Raw genomic sequence first — 18,105 nt, forward strand, 5'->3', positions numbered from 1 at the left:
AGTACATTAAGGACAACAATGACTCATTATATGGCTTGTGTTTCTATATCTAGGAGGTCCTTTCATTTAGCGTCATACTATATGGCCTTATGTATCTAGGTTTTGTTCTAATGTAGATCTCTGCTAGGAGAGCCCAAGGTTTCTACTGATTATGACAAATGAGGGAAACCTTTGAGCCCATGTTTCTTTGAGTCTGGCTTACTTCACTTAATAGGATTTTTTTCTAAGTCTTTCCATTTCCTTACAAATGGGGTGATTTCATTCTTTCTGACAGCAGCATAGAATTCCATTGTGTATAAATACCACATTTTGTTGATCCACTCATCAACTGAGGGGTATCTGGGTTGGTACCATATCTTTGCTATGGAAAATAGTGCTGCAATGAACATCGTTCTGCTAGTGGATATAGTGTGTCCTTGTTTCTGGACGATTGGGTAAATGCCAAGTAGTGGAATTGGTGGGTCATAGGGGAGCTCTATGTTTAGTCTTTTGAGGAACTGCCATACTGCTTTCCATAGTGGTTGAATGAGTTTGCACTCCCACCAATAGTGTAGTAGTGATCCCTCCTGGCCACATCCCTTCCAGCATCTGTTGTTATTAGATTTTTGATCATGGCTATTCTCACTGGAGTGAGGTGGAATCTTAGAGTTGTTTTGATTTGCATTCAAATGAATAACTTCTACACATGAATTTTTGTGAGCAGTCTTAAGTTTTAGGACAGATATTGTCAATGGGTTCAAATGTTTACCCAACAACTATTCCTACCATTTTGTGTGGAACTTTCCTTTTTCAGGCAGTTTCTGTTACTCCATCTCAGCCCTTTGGCATAACTTTTAATTACTTTTGGTGATTGAAATGGTTTTATTTTGCCTATTGTGTTTGAGGGTCAGCTTCACTGGATTTGTCATCTATGTGGTCCAAAAGCCCAGAGCTCAGAAGGGCCCATGCGTGGATTTTTGTTCAACTCGTAACTGTCTTGAAGTTATTGAGAATTTTGTCTTTGAACTTATGTTTTATAAGTGTTGGAATAAAGGAGCAAGAATGGAGAGCCACCCCACTGGTTCATAACATATAAGTTCCGTGGACCCTTGATGTGTGGGCATTCAAAGGAACTCAGAGTAGAAGGTAAGGGAGTTCCATTAGTGACTGAGCGCATAGGTCTCTGGCAGTCCCAAGAACCCACGATCTCTCTTAAACCAGAATTGTTTTTTGAATACAGAAAGAAGACAATGCTTTCTAAGAAATACTGATGACTTAGGAACTCTATTATAGCATGCCAACTTGTTTTACTTTTGTGAGTTTGCCAACCATTTCTGTTGGACATGACAACCAAAAGTAATGTGAAAGCATGGAGGGACATTATACCTTTTCTGTTAAGTCTTTCCTTACTCACTGACAGAGGTAGATAATGTGGAAGATGCATGTGCCAATAAGGGGCATTAAGAGCTAGGTTTGTTTCTACTTTTTGGCTACAAAATAAAAGGTAAAATTTTGAATTCCACATATGATTAAAATCTGTATATTTGCAGTCACGCCGATAATAAATAACAGTAAAGATATATGGTAAAACTCATGCTAATAATTCAATTTTAATTTATTCTTTAACTACAATGAAATTATATAGCCTAAAACAAACCATGATGAACTCAAGGGAAGACTAGAAAGAAGAGAAAGAGCTTTGTATTTCAGTTCTGTTAATACTATTTGACTTGACTGATCTCTTTTCTCTCTCCCTTTTCCTATCCCTTTCCCTCTCCTTTCCTTCCCTCCCTCCCTCTCTCCTTCCCTCCCTCTCTTTCCCACTTTCTCTACCTCTCTCTATCATTCTCTGCCTTATTCCTTAGCAATCACCTCCTCAGTTCACCCTTTAGAAAACAGTTGAGTTAAAAGCTGGCATCTTAGGCCAGGAGTTTAGCCTAGTGGTAGAGTGTTTGCCTAGCAGGCGTGAAGACCCAGGTTCTATTCCTCGGTACCACATACATAGAAAAAAGCCAGAAATGGTGCTGTGGCTCAAGTGGTAGAGCTCTAGCCTTGAGAAAGCCCAAGGACAGTGCCTAGGCCCTGAGTTCAAGGCCCAGGACTGGCAAAAAATCAAAACAAAACAAAAAACTAAAAGCTGGCATCTCAAGTGCACTCGAGATTTTAGCCTGGTCAGTCAGAAAATTTCATTTTCCTGGTTATATTTGTTGGTTTAGGAGGGTGTCACAATTTGAACCATGGTTGGTCCACATAAATCATCTGAGCTGTATAAGAATTAAAAGGAAAAGACTTTTTGCCTTTGGTTGCTGATCCTGAACCTAAGATGCAAGACTGAAACTGCTGGAAAGTGCCTGTGGAGTCTGAATAATAATTCTATTCTATAGAAACCAAGTCCTGGTGATTTGATTTAATCCTGGATACACTATACCTATGTAAAATATGATTAGATATTTAAAGTACACTTTTGCTCACATCTTTTATGCTTAGATGTTTAAGTTTTTTTTTGCCAGTTCTGGGGCTTGAACTCAGGGCCCCAGCACTGTCCTTTGGCTTTCTCAAAGCTAGAGCTCTACCACTTGAGCCACAGAACTACTTTGAGCTTTGTCTATGTATGTGGTACCCAAGAATCGAACCCTGGTCCTCATGTATGCTAGGAAAACACTCTACCACTAGGCCACACTCCTGGCCCCTGCTTGAATTAAATTTTATCAGTTGCAGAAATTCTCTTTAAAAGGTATTTTCAACTAAAGTGGAATAATTGCACATATGTCTGGGGTACAGGTTGATATTGCAATATATGAATGTAATGTATGAGGACTGAATAAGAGTTAACTGGCATTTCTAGAACCTCAAACATTTAATATTTCTATGGGGAACATTTGATATCCTCTTTACTAGCTGTTCTGAAACCTTGCACAATATGCACAGTATGTTTTCATAGTGTACACAAAGCCATTCTTGCTAAAATACATACCAAACCAGTAAGAGTGATGTTCTCATTAGAGTTAGATTATAAATAAGTATTTCAATTGCAATTTTGTACTAAGCTCATGTTAGGATTTTATAGAGAAGCTATTTATTACTTTCAAACTGGAAACATCAATAAAGGTGTTTCTATCTCAGGAAAATAATATTTGATGCTTGATATATGTATATATATATATAATTTTTTTGCCACTCTAGGGGCTTGAACTCAGGGCCTGGGCACTGTCCTTGGACACTTTTGGCTCAAGGCTAGTTCTCTGCCATTTGAGCCATAGTGTCACTTCTGGCTTTTTCTGTGTATGTGGTACAGAGTAATCAAACCCAGGGCTTCATGAATGCTAGGCGAAGCACTCTACCACTAGGCTGTGCTTCCAGCCTGATATTTTTACAATGTTGTAAAATACAAAGGAAATTTATAATCTTAATGATGTCTAAGTGCATAGTTCAGCCATGTTAAATTTATTCTCATTGTTGCGAAGTGATGTGGTGCATATCCATAAAGTAATAATCACCCAGTGGGATACAGAGGCAGATGTCTTAATGTAGATGTTTAGTAGAATAACTCAGGAACAGGACCCAGTATTCTCATGCCATCTTCTCTGCAGAATATGTAGACATGTGCAGCAGCCACAGAATCACCATACAAGCCTTGAACCAACAACTTGACTGGCTGATGCCATGTAACTACACTGCAGAAAAACAGCAAACAGGAGGGAGATTAATGAGTTTGGCCTTACTAACAACCTGAAGGTGAAAAGTTTAATTCTCAATGAGGCAATCTTTTGTCTTACTGTTGTAACATGTGTTTGTGTAAAGAGGAGAAAATGTGTGTCCAAAATAGTATGGAGGCACTGAGAAGGTAGAACATAGTGAAATCAGTTTATGTTGAGAAGGAACTTCCAAAAGACATTTTCACCAGTCCAATGTCCTGGCTGATGAAAATGCTCGACCACTTCCCTGAAGATGTCCGGTGTTAGCGTTTTATGCATACGATCGCGCTCTGCATTCAAGCAGTCTCCAGTACTAGCAGGCTGCTAGCATTCTATCAGCATAGTGCCAGCAGTGGGCTGGCTCCGGTCTTGCTGACACACCATGTGCCTTCTGTCTGCCATCTCAGCCCTCATGCCCTTTCCTGGTTAGAGAGTTCTCTTTCCCATAACACAGAACACATCCAGGCATGCTCTGCAACCAATTGTTTAATCCAAGGAAATCTGTTTTCAGTGTTCTCACACTGAAGCTTCGAGAGGATCGTTCCAGTCTGACATTGTTTTTTGATGCGTGTTTGCGAAAGCGAAACTGTTGTCCTTCAGTTATCCTGGGTAAATCAGGAAGTCTTAGAACTTGTTTGGACAATGTGGAAGCTGGAGGACCACTGACTAAGTTCAAGAGGAAGAAATAAGAGGAATTCTGGGAGACAAGCAGGGACAGAAGTGGCAGGCTGGGACTATTATTCACTGGTGCTGATCTTGGGATCAGTCTGAGATGTCATAGTGCTTGGAGTGGGCAAACATGGATCATTTCTAAGTTTGCTGCTGTTTTCCAAGTAATATAGGTATCAGGTAAGTAAATATACATCATATATAATACAAATATATAAACATCGATTCAATATATAGTTTATATAGTAAATAGTTATATATTACACATATACATATAAAACACACACATATAAAGATATCAGATAAATGATCATATCACATATATATCTACTTAATAGTTTATATTTACATATGTTTACATATTACACATATTTAGTATATAAAACAGACATATATATATACACACAACAAACCTATCAGGTGAATAAATACTGTTATCAAGTAATATAGGTGTCTTTATTATTTAAATGGAACCAAAAAGAACCCAGTGGAAAGTAGTTCTGTTTGCCTCAGCCCTCCTCCTCTTTTGCCTATAGAAATTTCTATTTGGTTGCATATTGTGGGTAGTCTGAGTCTGGTTTTTCACTTTGGTTTTCCCTTGACTTTGACCCGTTAAACAAGGGCCTGAACTGCAATTAAGAGATGACACTCCGGTCTACATTTTAGCATTCTTTCCTAGGGAAAGTAATGAGTAAGGACAAATATTCAAGAGCTTGAAAACCTTCACTCTGGGTACATGATTAACTCCTGTACTTGTTTTTCACACCTTTCTTTGCATAAAACCAAGCAGGTGACTGATGCATTCTCTCTTTCTACAGCATGTGATATTTCCAATTCACTGAAAATAAAGTTCAAACGGCTAAAAAAGCTGGTTTTTAATTACTGTGAATTCCAAGTTGCAAAGAGGCAGCCTGACAGCTCTCATCAATGAGATCAGTAAGCCAGCAAGAGATGTGGTCAGATATGTCTCATCATTAATGTAGACTGTGTGATCAGATGCCATCCTAATTGTTATTATTACAGGGCCATATAGCTTTATGGTAACAGAAAAAGGAAGTACCTTTGTTTGAAAGGTCAGACAAGAAAATGATCTGAGCTAATCAATAAAGCAAGGGTGCAAAGCGACGTGAGTCTGTATAACAAATCCTTAAGCAAATCAAATAATCAAAGATTTCATAATGATGTTCTCATTTAGAGGATCAAAGAATGCACACTATAAATGAGTGCAGCAAAAGAAAACTCAAGAAACAATGACAAAGTGGGGAGAAGAGAGAAAGAAAGGAATAAGGTAAAGGAAATGAATTTGTTCAAAGTGCACAGTGTACATGTATAGAGATATAACAATGGAAAATCTTTGTGTTACAAATGTATGCTAGCTCAATATTTCATAAAGAAATCCTAGTGGATTACTTGACAGAGAATTAAATATTAAAATAAATAGTAATATTGTCCTAATATCTGTAGTTAGCACCAACTCACAATATAAATTGGTTTTCTCAGATAAATGCAGATGTTTGACTAAATTTTCATAATTAATTTTCTATAAATTTAAGCAATGATAACATTAATTCTAAAGTATCTCTGTGTGTGTGTGTGTGTGTGTGTGTGTGTGTGTGTGTGTGTGTGTGTGTGTAATCTGGGAGCCTTGGCCACAAATAACCAAGCAGAGGAGTTTCTAAAGGAACTTTTTCTTACTTTTGTGTCAGATCTTAAATAAGATTTAAGGGCTGCATAGTCTGATTGAGTGGGCCTGAGATGTGATTTTGAGTAGTATCGCTCAGTAGAGCATGTAGAACAGAAAATACTGTTTCTCTGTGTGTGAGAGGTTAGATATTTCTGGACAGACATCTTTTAATTCAGTCTTTTCTTTTGAAATCGATTATATGTGGTGGCTACCCAGAGATGTGTAGTTGCTTATTATAGTTAATAGATTGTTCATCCTCTTTGTCCTTGAGACAATCCTAAGGATGTGCATAAAACTGAGATCAGGTTGTCCATAAAAATCATCCAGCCTGGAGTTGGTCTACAGTGTCAAACAGTCCCTTGAGCAGATGGGAATGATAATTTTTTAACTAAAAAGTTAGGGATTAGGTAGTACAAACAAGGTAAAAGCAAGGACTAATTTTATGTCAGGTGAACCTCTGTGACATGTTTTTTAATACCCTACAGTTTGAAGCCATCTCAGACCTGTGACTTTTAGCTACTCCCCCTCACTCATCCTCTACCCTTAGGGCTTGCCCTGCATAAATTTGTCATCTTTGACTGTCATCCTCATTGCCTGATTCTGTGAATAACTCAAGAGATAGTTTCTCAGGTTTATGAAGATGCATGAAGTGAGTCATTCACAAATGAATATACATCTGAGGAAATGACAGAATTCTGCTAAATATGTTTATATTTGAACAACTGATATATTTGAATGTGATTTAGAAAAGGGATGTGCCTAAGTTTACATAAATGACAGTTTAAAAGATAACTGTCACAATGTTTACTGATGAGGATTCTATTTATTTTAATGTTTAGAAGTTAAATGAAAAATGGATTGTGGATTATACCCAAGCAGTTCTGAGCCTGACTTCAATACAACTTGTGACACATGGAGGTGGCCGGCAGGCAAAGTTGACTGGCCAGAAATCCTCTGCAAAGGTAGTGAGGACTTTAGCAGCTTTAAGTACCACCTCATTTATTCTTCATCATGTTTACTTAAACAACTGAATGCTGGGGAGGTGGATTGAAGCCATTGATGGCTTGCTGATCTGGGTTCTGGCAAGCAATCACTGTGAGACTTAGAGAGCATGGTTGCATGAGACCTTGATGAGGAGCTGGCAGGGTGGCAGTCTATCGGCACTCCCTTTGTGCTGGAACCTGGACTTACTTCCTTGCAATTCCGCTTTACCTGATGTAAATGTTGAGAAGTGATTCTCTGGTTTCCTTTGGTCTACATTCAAATTACTAGGAGGAAGTTGCAGAATGAATGCAACTTCTGTTGGCCAGGCTGCTCTTAACCTGGTCAGTTGACACTGGCTGTTTGGGAGTGTACTTCCATGCTGCAGAGATATGCTTTACCATGTGTGTTAAAGCGGAAGTAAAGATTATTTCAAATGATTCCTTAAAGAGATGTGAAATGCTGCAGTGTGAAGTGGCCTGGGATGGAAATTTCTCAGTGAGAAGTTAGATCCTGGTTCTTCTGAAAGATATAAACGGACTCCCAGGGTATGCTGTATTAAGGCTTTCTCTATTAAGTTTGGAAATTTATTTTTTCACAGGTTTACTTCCATTTTGCATCGTCTTTGTTTTTCTTTTTATAAAACTCTAGATAGAACCCTGAAGATTGTTTTTACTTTGATTCTAGACAGTTGTCTTGAAGGCAAACTGGCAATGGATAGAGACATTAGGAACCATAAATAAGCAAATTAGGTAGTAAGGGTTCCTGACAACGTAATAGACACAAACGAGCAGGAAACAGGACAGAGAATCTTGAAGGCTGTCATCCAGTCACAAGCCCTAGATCTCAATTAAGATGTGTGAAAAGAAAAAGACCAGCTTTTTCTTTTTTTAAAAAGAGAAATTTCAAGTCCTAAGCCAATTTTGTTTTACCTTTAAATGAAGAAATATAAATGAATGGAAGACACATATAGAGATTTCCCAAAGGCATAACTTAGATTTACTATCCAAATCTTCCTTTAAAGTCTTAAAACAGTTTATTCTAGTTATAAAGATAAATATCTTATAAAACTGACACTATGATTTGTGAATTTTGACAGTCCACAGAGATAGACAAAGGAGGCCAAATGTTAGGTTTCCCAGTTCCAGATAAACTAGAACCATCTTCATTAATGTTGCGACAGTAAATATCTTTGTTCTTATAGAACAATGTTTACCAAATATTATACAGTCATGGCATCATCATGGTATGTGCCATGGCTGACTTCCAGCAATACAGTTAGTGTTTTTCCTTGGGTTGGTTTAACACAAGTTGTCTGGTTATTTGGGGTTGAGTGCAGTGACAATGAAGATGTGGGGATATTTATCATTCCAGTGTGGAAAAAACCTTGATTTGGTTCAGTTCATTTAAGAAGCAAAAGGGGAGTCATTGCCTAGTGACATCTGTAGACATATCTAGGTTTTGTTTGATTCTTTTCCTTATCAATGGTGCTCCTTGTGAAGTTTCTTTTTATACATTTTATCAGATACTAAATAGCTGCCTCTTAGAGTAAAAGACTTCTACCATATTTTGTAAAATGAGTTCTGTATTTCTAAATAGCAATATCCAACATACATTTTGTGGATCCCTCACTGTAAACTGAGGAAACTTAAGTGGCCTCCTCAGTCCTTCCTTCCTTCCTTCCTTCCTTCCTTCCTTCCTTCCTTCCTTCCTTCCTTCCTTCCTTCCTTCCCTCCTTGCTTGCTTGCTTTCTCCCCCACCCCCCAGCTCTCTCTGTGTTTCCGTCTCTGCTATTGTGATCCTCTGCTCAGAGAATTCTAGATGCGTACAAATTATTACAAATGAGGGAAAGCATGGAGTTCGAACCCTTTTCTAATATAGACCCTAGTTCCCAGTAATATATCATTTCTATTTTTCTATCATGTTTTTATGCTTTTATAGAACTATAACTTTGTCTTCTTAAATTATATTTTGTTAGTTTTTCCCTATATTTCTAGCCTATTGTGAGTTCTTCTAAAATAATAATATAAGTTGATGTACAGAGGGTTTACAGTTACCTAAATGAGGTAATGAGCACATTTTTATTTTTTTAATTTTTTGGGGGGGATTTAGTTTGGTTTTATTTTTTTATTTTTATTTTTTAATGATACTATTTTTTATTGTAATTAGTAAAAGGGTTACATGATATTTGCCAGATAGAAGGTGCATTAATTCACATACATTGATACCCTCTCCCCCCCCACACCCCCCACCCGTCTTGGTTTTCCCCCCTTCCCTATCAAATTTCAAATATCCAAATACAAATAAATTCAATATATCAGATAACAAAGTGAGATACTATACCAATATGAGATAACCAAGGGACAGCAAAGGAGATGAGAGACAACATAGTACATTAAGGACAACAATCATTCATTATATGGCTTTTGTTTCACTATCCTGGAGGTCCTTTCAATTAGCTTCACATTATATGGCCTTATGTATCAAGATTTTGCTCTATTGCAAATCTCTGCTAGTAGAGCCCAAGGTTTCTACTGATTATGACGAATGAGGGAAACCATTGAGCCTAAGTTCCTTTGAGTCTGGCTTACTTCACTTAATATGATTTTTTCTAAGTCTTTCCATTTCCTAACAAATGGGGCGATGTCATTCTTTCTGACAGCAGCATAGAATTCCATTGTGTACAAATACCACAACTTGTTGATCCACTCATCAACTGAGGGACATCTAGGTTGGTTCCATATCTTTGCTATGGTGAATAGTGCTGCAATGAACATTGTTGTGCTAGTGGGTTTAGTATGTCCTTGTTTCTAGGTAGTTGGGTAAATGCCAAGTAGTGGAACTGCTGGGTCATAGGGGAGTTCTATGTTTAGCCTTTTGAGGCACTGCCACACTGCTTTCCATAGTGGTTGAATGAGTTTGCACTCCCACCAACAGTGTAGTAGTGATCCCTCCTGGCCACATCCCCTCCAGCATCTGTTGTCATTCGTTTTTTTGATCCTGGCCATTCTAGCTGGAGTGAGGTGGAATCTTAGAGTTGTTTTGATTTGCATTTCTTTTATGACCAGAGATGTTGAGCATTTCTTCATGTGTCTATAGGCCATTTTTGTTTCTTCTTCAGAGAAGACTCTCTTTAAGTCTTTGGCCCATTTTTTAATGGGATGGTTGTTACTTTGGAGGTTAGTTTTGGAGTGATTCAATTTTTTGAGTTGTTGATATATTTTAGATATGAGGCCTTTGTCCGTTGTTTGGTTGGTGAAGATCTTCTCCCACTCTGTAGGCTTCCTGATTAGTTTACTAGCTATGTCCTTTGCCATACAAAAGCTCTGCAGTTTAATGCAGTCCCACTTATCCAGCCTTTCGCTGATTTGTTGTGCTTCTTGGTCCTTATTAAGAAAGTTTCGACCTGTGCCAAGGAGGCCTAGTGTATCTCCTATTCCTTCCTGTAGAGTTTTCAGTGTGTCAGCTTTTACCTCCAGGTCTTTGATCCATTTGGAGTTAATTCTAGTGCAAGGTGACAAAGAAGGATCCAGCTTTAGTTTTCTGCAGGTGCTTAACCAGTTCTGCTAGCACCACTTGTTGAAGAGGCTGTCTTTCTTCCATTCTATTTTTTTGGCTCCCTTGTCAAAGATTAGGTGGCCATAGGTCTGTGGTTTAATATCTGGGTCCTCAGTTCTATTCCATTGGTCTTCAGGCCTGTTCTTGTGCCAGTACCAAGCTGTTTTGAGAATTATAGCTCTGTAATAGAGTCTAAAGTTTGGAATTGAAATTCCTCCAGCGCTGTTCTTTCTGCTAAGAAGTGTTTTTGCTATACGGGGTCTTTTATTATTCCATATGAAATTTTGGATTGCCTCTTCTATTTCTTTAAAGAATGACATTGGGATGTTGATGGGTATTGCATTGAATTTGTAGATAGCTCTTGGCAAGATTGTCATTTTCACAATGTTGATTCTTCCAATCCAGGAGCGTGGGAGGTTTTTTCCATTTCCTTAGTTCAGCTTTAATTTCCTTTTTTAGGGTTTTAAAGTTTTCGTCAAAAAGGTCCTTTACATTCTTAGTTAAGCTAATTCCTAGGTACTTTATTTTCTTTGAGGCTATTGTGAAAGGAGTTGCTTTCCTGATTATTGCCTCGTTCCTCTCACTGTTGGCATAAAGGAAGGCAGTTGATTTTTGAGGGTTGATTTTATAGCCTGCTACACTTCCAAACCTTTGAATCAGGTCAAGGAGCTTGGGAGTAGAGTCTATAGGATTCTTTAAATACAGAATCATGTCATCTGCAAAGAGGGATAGTTTTATTTCCTCTTTCCCTACTTGGATCCCCTTTATGCTTGCTTCTTGCCTTATTGCACTGGCTAGGAATTCTAGTACTATGTTAAAGAGTAGTGGAGAGAGTGGGATGAGTACATTTTTAAAGTGTCATCTCTGCTCTTGTTTTCTTCCAGTTTTTCCCTCCTGACTCCCTTCCCTCTCATTTTGACATAGAGTCTAGTGAACATATATATATATATATGTATATGTATATATATATATATATATATGTATTTTTGACATTCCTGGGCTTGAGCTCAGGGCCTGAGCACTGTCCTTGGACTTTCTCAAGGCTAGAGCTCTACCACTTGAGTCTCAGCACCACTTCCGGTTTTTTCTATGTATGTGGTACCCAGGAGTTGAACCTGGGTCTTCGTGCATGCTAGGCAAATACTCTACCACTAGGCCAAACTGCCGGCCCTGCTAGTGAATATTTTTGACATAGTGTTGAGTGACTATCACTGTTGTATTTGTTCATCCTTTGTCCCACCGTTTCTGTATTCCCCCTGCCACTTCTCCAAACAGATAAACTTACCTACAAGAAGAAAGGCATAGAATTCAAAAACACTGACCGAAGTGGGGTACCAGCCCCCATCCTGCAAAACCAGGGCCTGGAGCGTGGCCTAGTGGCAGAGTGCTTGCCTAGCATAAATGCAGTCCTAGATTCGATTCTTTAGTATCATGTATATAGAAAAATCCGGAAATGGTGATGTGGCTCAAGTGGTAGAATGCTAGAGTTCAAGCCCCAGGACTGGCAACAAAGAAAAAAAGAAACACCCACATATCCATACCCACACCCACACAAAACCAAACACAAAGTAAAATAACATAAAACCTTGAGCCTTTGTGTTCCTCTCGTAAGCTTAGATTTGATAAATTATACATGATTTTTCTGGAATCTCAATGTAATTATTTACCATCTCATCAATCTGTCAGTTGTTGTGTGCGTGGTACTAATGTGCTAAACTTATTTTTTGGTTTTTGTTTTTGTAATTTATTGAGGGAGAAATACCCGTGGTCCGAAGGCAGAGAGTCCATCACCCACAAACCACTGCTTCCAGGATGGTATTGGTCTTCTTATCAACACTGTTTTGGGTACATCTGTTCAACTATTTTGTCCTTTAGTCCATGTTCTCTACATCTTGACCACAAAGACAACACCAAAACCTCTGCAAAACTAGAGACCATATTTTGTTTTAAATAAGGTGCTTTCCCATATGGGTTATGTCATATTTTACATAGTAAGCATATAACACCGAGTTTCTTTTATTGGCTAATTCAGAGGATATGGTTTGATCCATATTATACTTCAATCTATGTATTAACATAGATTGTGTTTTGAAAAGCTTGATCACTTATGTAACTTTTATCAATTATTTCCATCTTATTGTATTTTTCCTTTTCCTTTACTTCAATGTACTATATCTTAAAATATGAGGCATAGAATAAAATAAAATGTGAGGAAATATGTGTTTAATAGTAATGAAAACCTTGATGCAAACCCATATATTTTTCCAACAGAGACACTTACTCATTCCAATGTGTACATTCAAAACTTAAAAAGTCTGATTTAAAAATGTATGAAGTAACTCTATCATGTGGAGGATGTTGCTTAGGAGCTGAATTACAGGATTTGCTTTCCTGCTTCTCTCGCCTCGGGCAATCTAGTCTAATTACAGTCACTTGCCTTTCATTTTGTTTAGTGTTTTTCAGCTATGCATGAAAAAAGTTAATCAAAAAATAAAATGAAAACTGTGATGACAAATGGAAGTTCCAAAGATCTCTCTGCTATTGCTTAGCTTATCTTTGGGGATAAATGAACTCTAGAATGTTAGCTTCAAAGTATTACCAGGTGTACTCGATTGGTCACTACTTCTCTGAAAAAAACAACCTTTTTTTTAAAAAGTGGGGTTTTTCAAAATTAGAAAATGAAAGGAAGACATTGTGTCTTTTCCTATTTTAATTTATATCCTACATGTAATTGTTGGGAAGTTTTAAAACTAAAGAAAATACTCGATCAATAATCCCAGTAATCCCAACATGGGTATCTGTGTTTAGAGTAGACACAGAAGGACAATTTCCCACCTCCTGGCTCTCTCGTGAACTTGGGGCACCCTGTATTACAAGAATTCATGGCCAAAGGGCTGGTGGCTCCTACTTGTAATCATAGCTACTCAGGAGGCCAAGATCTGGGGACCAAAGTTCAAATGCAGTCTGGGCAGGAAAGTCCCTGACACACTTATCTCCAACCACTACCAAAAATCTAATAGTGAAAGTGTAGCTCAAGTGATAGAGTGTAATCTTAAATGCAAAAAACCAAACCAAACCAAACTACTAAAGGATAGTGCCTAAGCCTTGAGTTCAAGTCCCAGTATCAGCATAAAACATAAAACATCCTGCTTCTTAGCCTGTATTCTGATTCCCTTGCATACTTATGGAGGCCCAAATGCCAATTACTAGAATTAAGTGAAGCAATGTTTTTTTTATATTTTTATTGTAATTAATAAAAGGGTTACATGATATTTGCCAGATAGAAGGTGCATTAATTCACCCACATTGATACCCTTTCACATGTCTTGGTACCCATTACCCTCCCCCCCCCACGACCCACCCCCCATCTTGGTTTTCCCCCCTTCCCTATCAAATTTCAAATAACCAAATATAAATAAATTCAATATATCAGATAACAAAAGTGAGGTACTGTAACAATATGAGATACCCAAGGGACAGCAAAGGAGATGAGAGATAACATAGTGCATTAAGGACAACAATCATTCGTTATATGGCTTTTGTTTCAATATCCTGGAGGTCCTTTCAATTAGAAGTGAAGCAATGTTAATGGATTGTACATAATTTTTCCATGAAAGGATATGATGTCAACCCAGTGAAACCCCAAACCATGTGATAAATTTTGGCCTTTAACAAATATCATTCAGTAACTTTGCTAGATTGGTACCTCCTCCTCCTCATTATATTTCAGGAAAAAGGTAAACAAGATGGATGGGCAATGGTGAGAATTCTTCACATTTTGAATTTTAATATTTTATTTTATTTAACACACAATGTCCAAGATACTCCATTGTAATATGTTTTGCTAAAATTATTTAGAAATGTGGTAGTTCATAGATATGTGATAATTCTATATTCTATTTTTAGATTACAATTCTGTACTCCATTTGGAGTGTGGTTTTCAATTGCAGCATACCTCCAGTTGTTCTATCCAAATTTTGCCCCTTTTCTGACTTTTCATCATCAATAATATTTCCTTGTTTTCCACAGTTTATTATTTTCTCATCTCACTATCTTCATGGTGGTATTTTTACAAACATGCAAATTCCCTATTGCTGGTACAGAGTTTAATACATTTTCAAAAATGCGAGTGACTAAACCAACATATTATGCAAAATGAGTACCATAACTTATACAATACAATAATATAAAAACATTATATAAAATCAAGAAAATATAATAGATTATTAAATTATGCCATAAAGTAACTAGCACTTCTATAAAAGAGTAACATAAAACTATGTCATTGCTCCCCACCTTCCTCTGTAAAGAACTTACTTTTTGTGGTAAGGGACCCTTCCTAGCATCTGATGGACTATTAGATGTCCCGCGTGTGGGCAACCTGCCAGTAGCCTCTTGCTGCTTCTGACCTCTACCCCTTTCTCCCATTGTAATTAAGCCTGAGAGAATATCACCCAGCTGTCATTTCAGAGGACAGGCGCCCACATCTCCAGGTAGAAGCTGCCAGATTTTTAGACAATAATTACCCCAAACTTGTTATTTGCATCAGCCCTGTAGAAGAATGGGAAGCAGAGGTTGTTGTTCAAACCTGCAAGCTCTTGGAGGCGTTGGATATGGGGCTGTGGTAAGCAGGATTTGCTCTGCAGCAGGGTCCTTCAAGGGTATAAGACAGGTCCGCTGCTCCTTGGGCAGACTCCACGTGCTCTTCAAGCTCCAGCTCTTCAGAAAGCTTGCTGCTCTTCCAAAACTTCCATCTTTGTGTGGCCTGGGAGGTGTGAGGTGGCCTCAGCAGCAGGTGTCTGGGTGGATGCCCAGATCTGGTCCTGGTACTCTGTGCTCTCACCTGCAAGGTGCAACAGCAGCTCCTGCAGCAACTCTCTCCTGAGCCAGCCTGCTAGCACACTCCTCTTTCTCCTGATACAGCTCTTCTAGGACTACCAGGTGTCCTTTATAGGAAGCCATGGACTCTTCATTGGTGGTCATGTGTTCTGACAGCTGACTGGATTGATGTTGGAGGTGATCCACTTGCTTCTGGTACAGTACTCCACTTTGTTGAACAGGTCATGGATTAAGCAGATTTTCAGCTTCTTCTGCCCAGACACCCTATGGTTCCAGCTCTTAGGAAAGAGAGCCTGCCACTCCAGCTTTATCTGGCACTGGGCTGTCAGGTGAGTCAGGCACCGCCGTGGCCGGGCTGCTCCTGCACTTGTGGGCTGAGTCTCACCTTTCTTTGATTCAGCAGTAGTTGTGGATTGTCTATGGACTCTGGGACAGTCACATCAGGTAGAATCACCTCTCACCTTTTTTCTCTTCTTTGTCCATTCTTTCACCTTCCCTAGGGAAAGCCAGGAAGCTCAGCTGAGCCCACAGGCACTTGTTCTAATGTCTGGGTGGGGGTGGTGTTTTAGGTGGTCAGTTAAGAGTTTTAGGAGGCTCTAAAAACTTTTGATTGGCCATCTGGGCCTCTAAATTGCTCTGCACCTGCTCCTGCTCTGCATCTGCTCCTGCTCCAGCTGTTTCAGCAGCTGGGTCTCCCTCCCTGATGGTGCTGTGGCTGGGCCTCCTTCTCTGAGGTCAGTTGCTGATTGGAGGCCATGTGATCTTTTGCAGGTGGCCCTGAGCTCCTGTGGCTGGGCCAGGTACTAGTTATGCAGCTCCTTCAGCTTCCGGACCACTTGGCTGGGTAACTCAGCCCCCTGTTTCAGTGTTCTGAACTTCCCTAGCTGGACCACTTTGTCCTGCAGTTTTTTTTTTTTCTTCACTTGTTGCTCTGAGTGCAGGGTGCTGGTGAGCTCCTAATCCTCACCATTCAGTCTGTGGAAGGCATCCTGCAACTGAGCGAGCTGAGCTTTTAGCTCTCACTTGTGCAAGTGCATCTCATCGTCTCCTGTTCTCTTTCTATTGTCGAGAGCATCGTATGCAGATCACATGCATGTTGGTTTCACAGCTTGGCCTGCTACTCCAGTAACCATAGCTACTCCTGTTGTTTTAGGTTCTGGAAAATGAGGCTCTAATTTGCTTGTATTTGGTTGTAAAGTTGGTCCTCCTCCATGTTCTGTAATTCATTTTGCAACTAGTAGGCCTCAGCCTGCATCTGAAGCTCAGCATGAGAGGGTGATGCAAGCAGCTGTGGGGTGGCAGTTCTACCAATTGCCCTTTCTTTTCCACCAGGTTGGTTTCTAGTGGAAAAACTTGCTTCCCACCCCATTCTTTCCCCTTGTCCTTCCATGAGGAACTCTTCACTTTCAAGTCTTCAGCAATGTCGTCTCTCTCCAACCTTAATTTTGTCACCAACTCCTTCATGTTGTCTAGTTCTCTCTCCAGCTGAGGCAGCTCCTCCAGTAACTGTTGGTTACTCTCTCTGGATGGAGATTCACTAGAAAATGGAAGAACCAGGACTGCTGATGGATTGTTACAGATTCCAGTGTCAGTGAGAAAGGACGCTGGCAGGGAAGGACACAGCAGAGCGGCCCAGGGTCAGTATAGTCGCCAGTCATACCTTTGATTGATTGCAGTTCCCAGTAGTGTTTGTCTTGGGGTTACCTCCCTATTTAATTTTCCTCTTTTTTGTTCGTGGGTCCACCAGGACAGATCCGTCTGCAGGAATTCTTGTAGTTTCTTTCTTGCAGCTAATTTTTATTTTTGTATGATTTATTGAAGTTTATCTTCTGTTTGAATTTTTTACATTTAAATTTTATTATCAAGGGGATGTATAGAGGGGTTAGAGTTACTTGTAAGATAGTGAGTACATTACTTCTTGAACATTGTTACCCCTTCCCATCTTTTCTTCCCCACTTTCCCTTCCCCCATCCCCTCCCAAGTTATAAAGTTCATTTTCAACAAGACAATGTCTTGTGAACACTGCTGTTATGCCGGCTCATCCTTTGTCTCATCAGCTTGTTTTTGCCCTTCCCTTCTCTGATTCAAATAAACAAATGAATGTGTATACAATAAAACAGTTACCACAGTCAGATGCAGTATCAACAGAGGATAAACCACAAAAAAAGAAGAAAGAAAAAAAAACAAAAAAAGAAAGAATTAAGTTCCCATAGTACATTAAAAACAATAATCACAAGGATAAATCTCTTGTTTTCCTATCCTGGAGTTTATTTTGCTTAGCCTCATCCTTTATAGCTAAATGTACATAGCTTTTGACTATTGGGCTCCTCTGCTAGATGTATACTAATTATTACAAATAAGGGCAAGCATAGAGCCTATGTTTCTTTTGGGTCTGGCTTACTTCACTTAATATGATATTTTCCAAGTCTTTCCATTTTCTTATGACTGAGGCAATGCCATTCTTTCTGATGGCAGCATAGAATTCCATTGTATTTATATACCACATCTTCTTTATCCATTCATCTACTGAAGGGCATCTGGATTGGTTCCATACCTTTGCAATGAGAAATAATGCTGCACATGGTTGTGCTAGTAGGTTTAGTATGGCCTTGTGTCTGGATATTTGGGTAGATTCCTAGCAGTGGGATTACTAAGTCATAGGGGAACTCTATGTTTAGTCTTTTGAGGAATCACCACACA

This window comes from Megascapheus bottae, chromosome 6 (genome assembly GCF_031878675.1).
Source record: "Megascapheus bottae isolate mThoBot1 chromosome 6, mThoBot2.hap1, whole genome shotgun sequence".
NCBI lineage: Eukaryota > Metazoa > Chordata > Mammalia > Rodentia > Geomyidae > Megascapheus > Megascapheus bottae.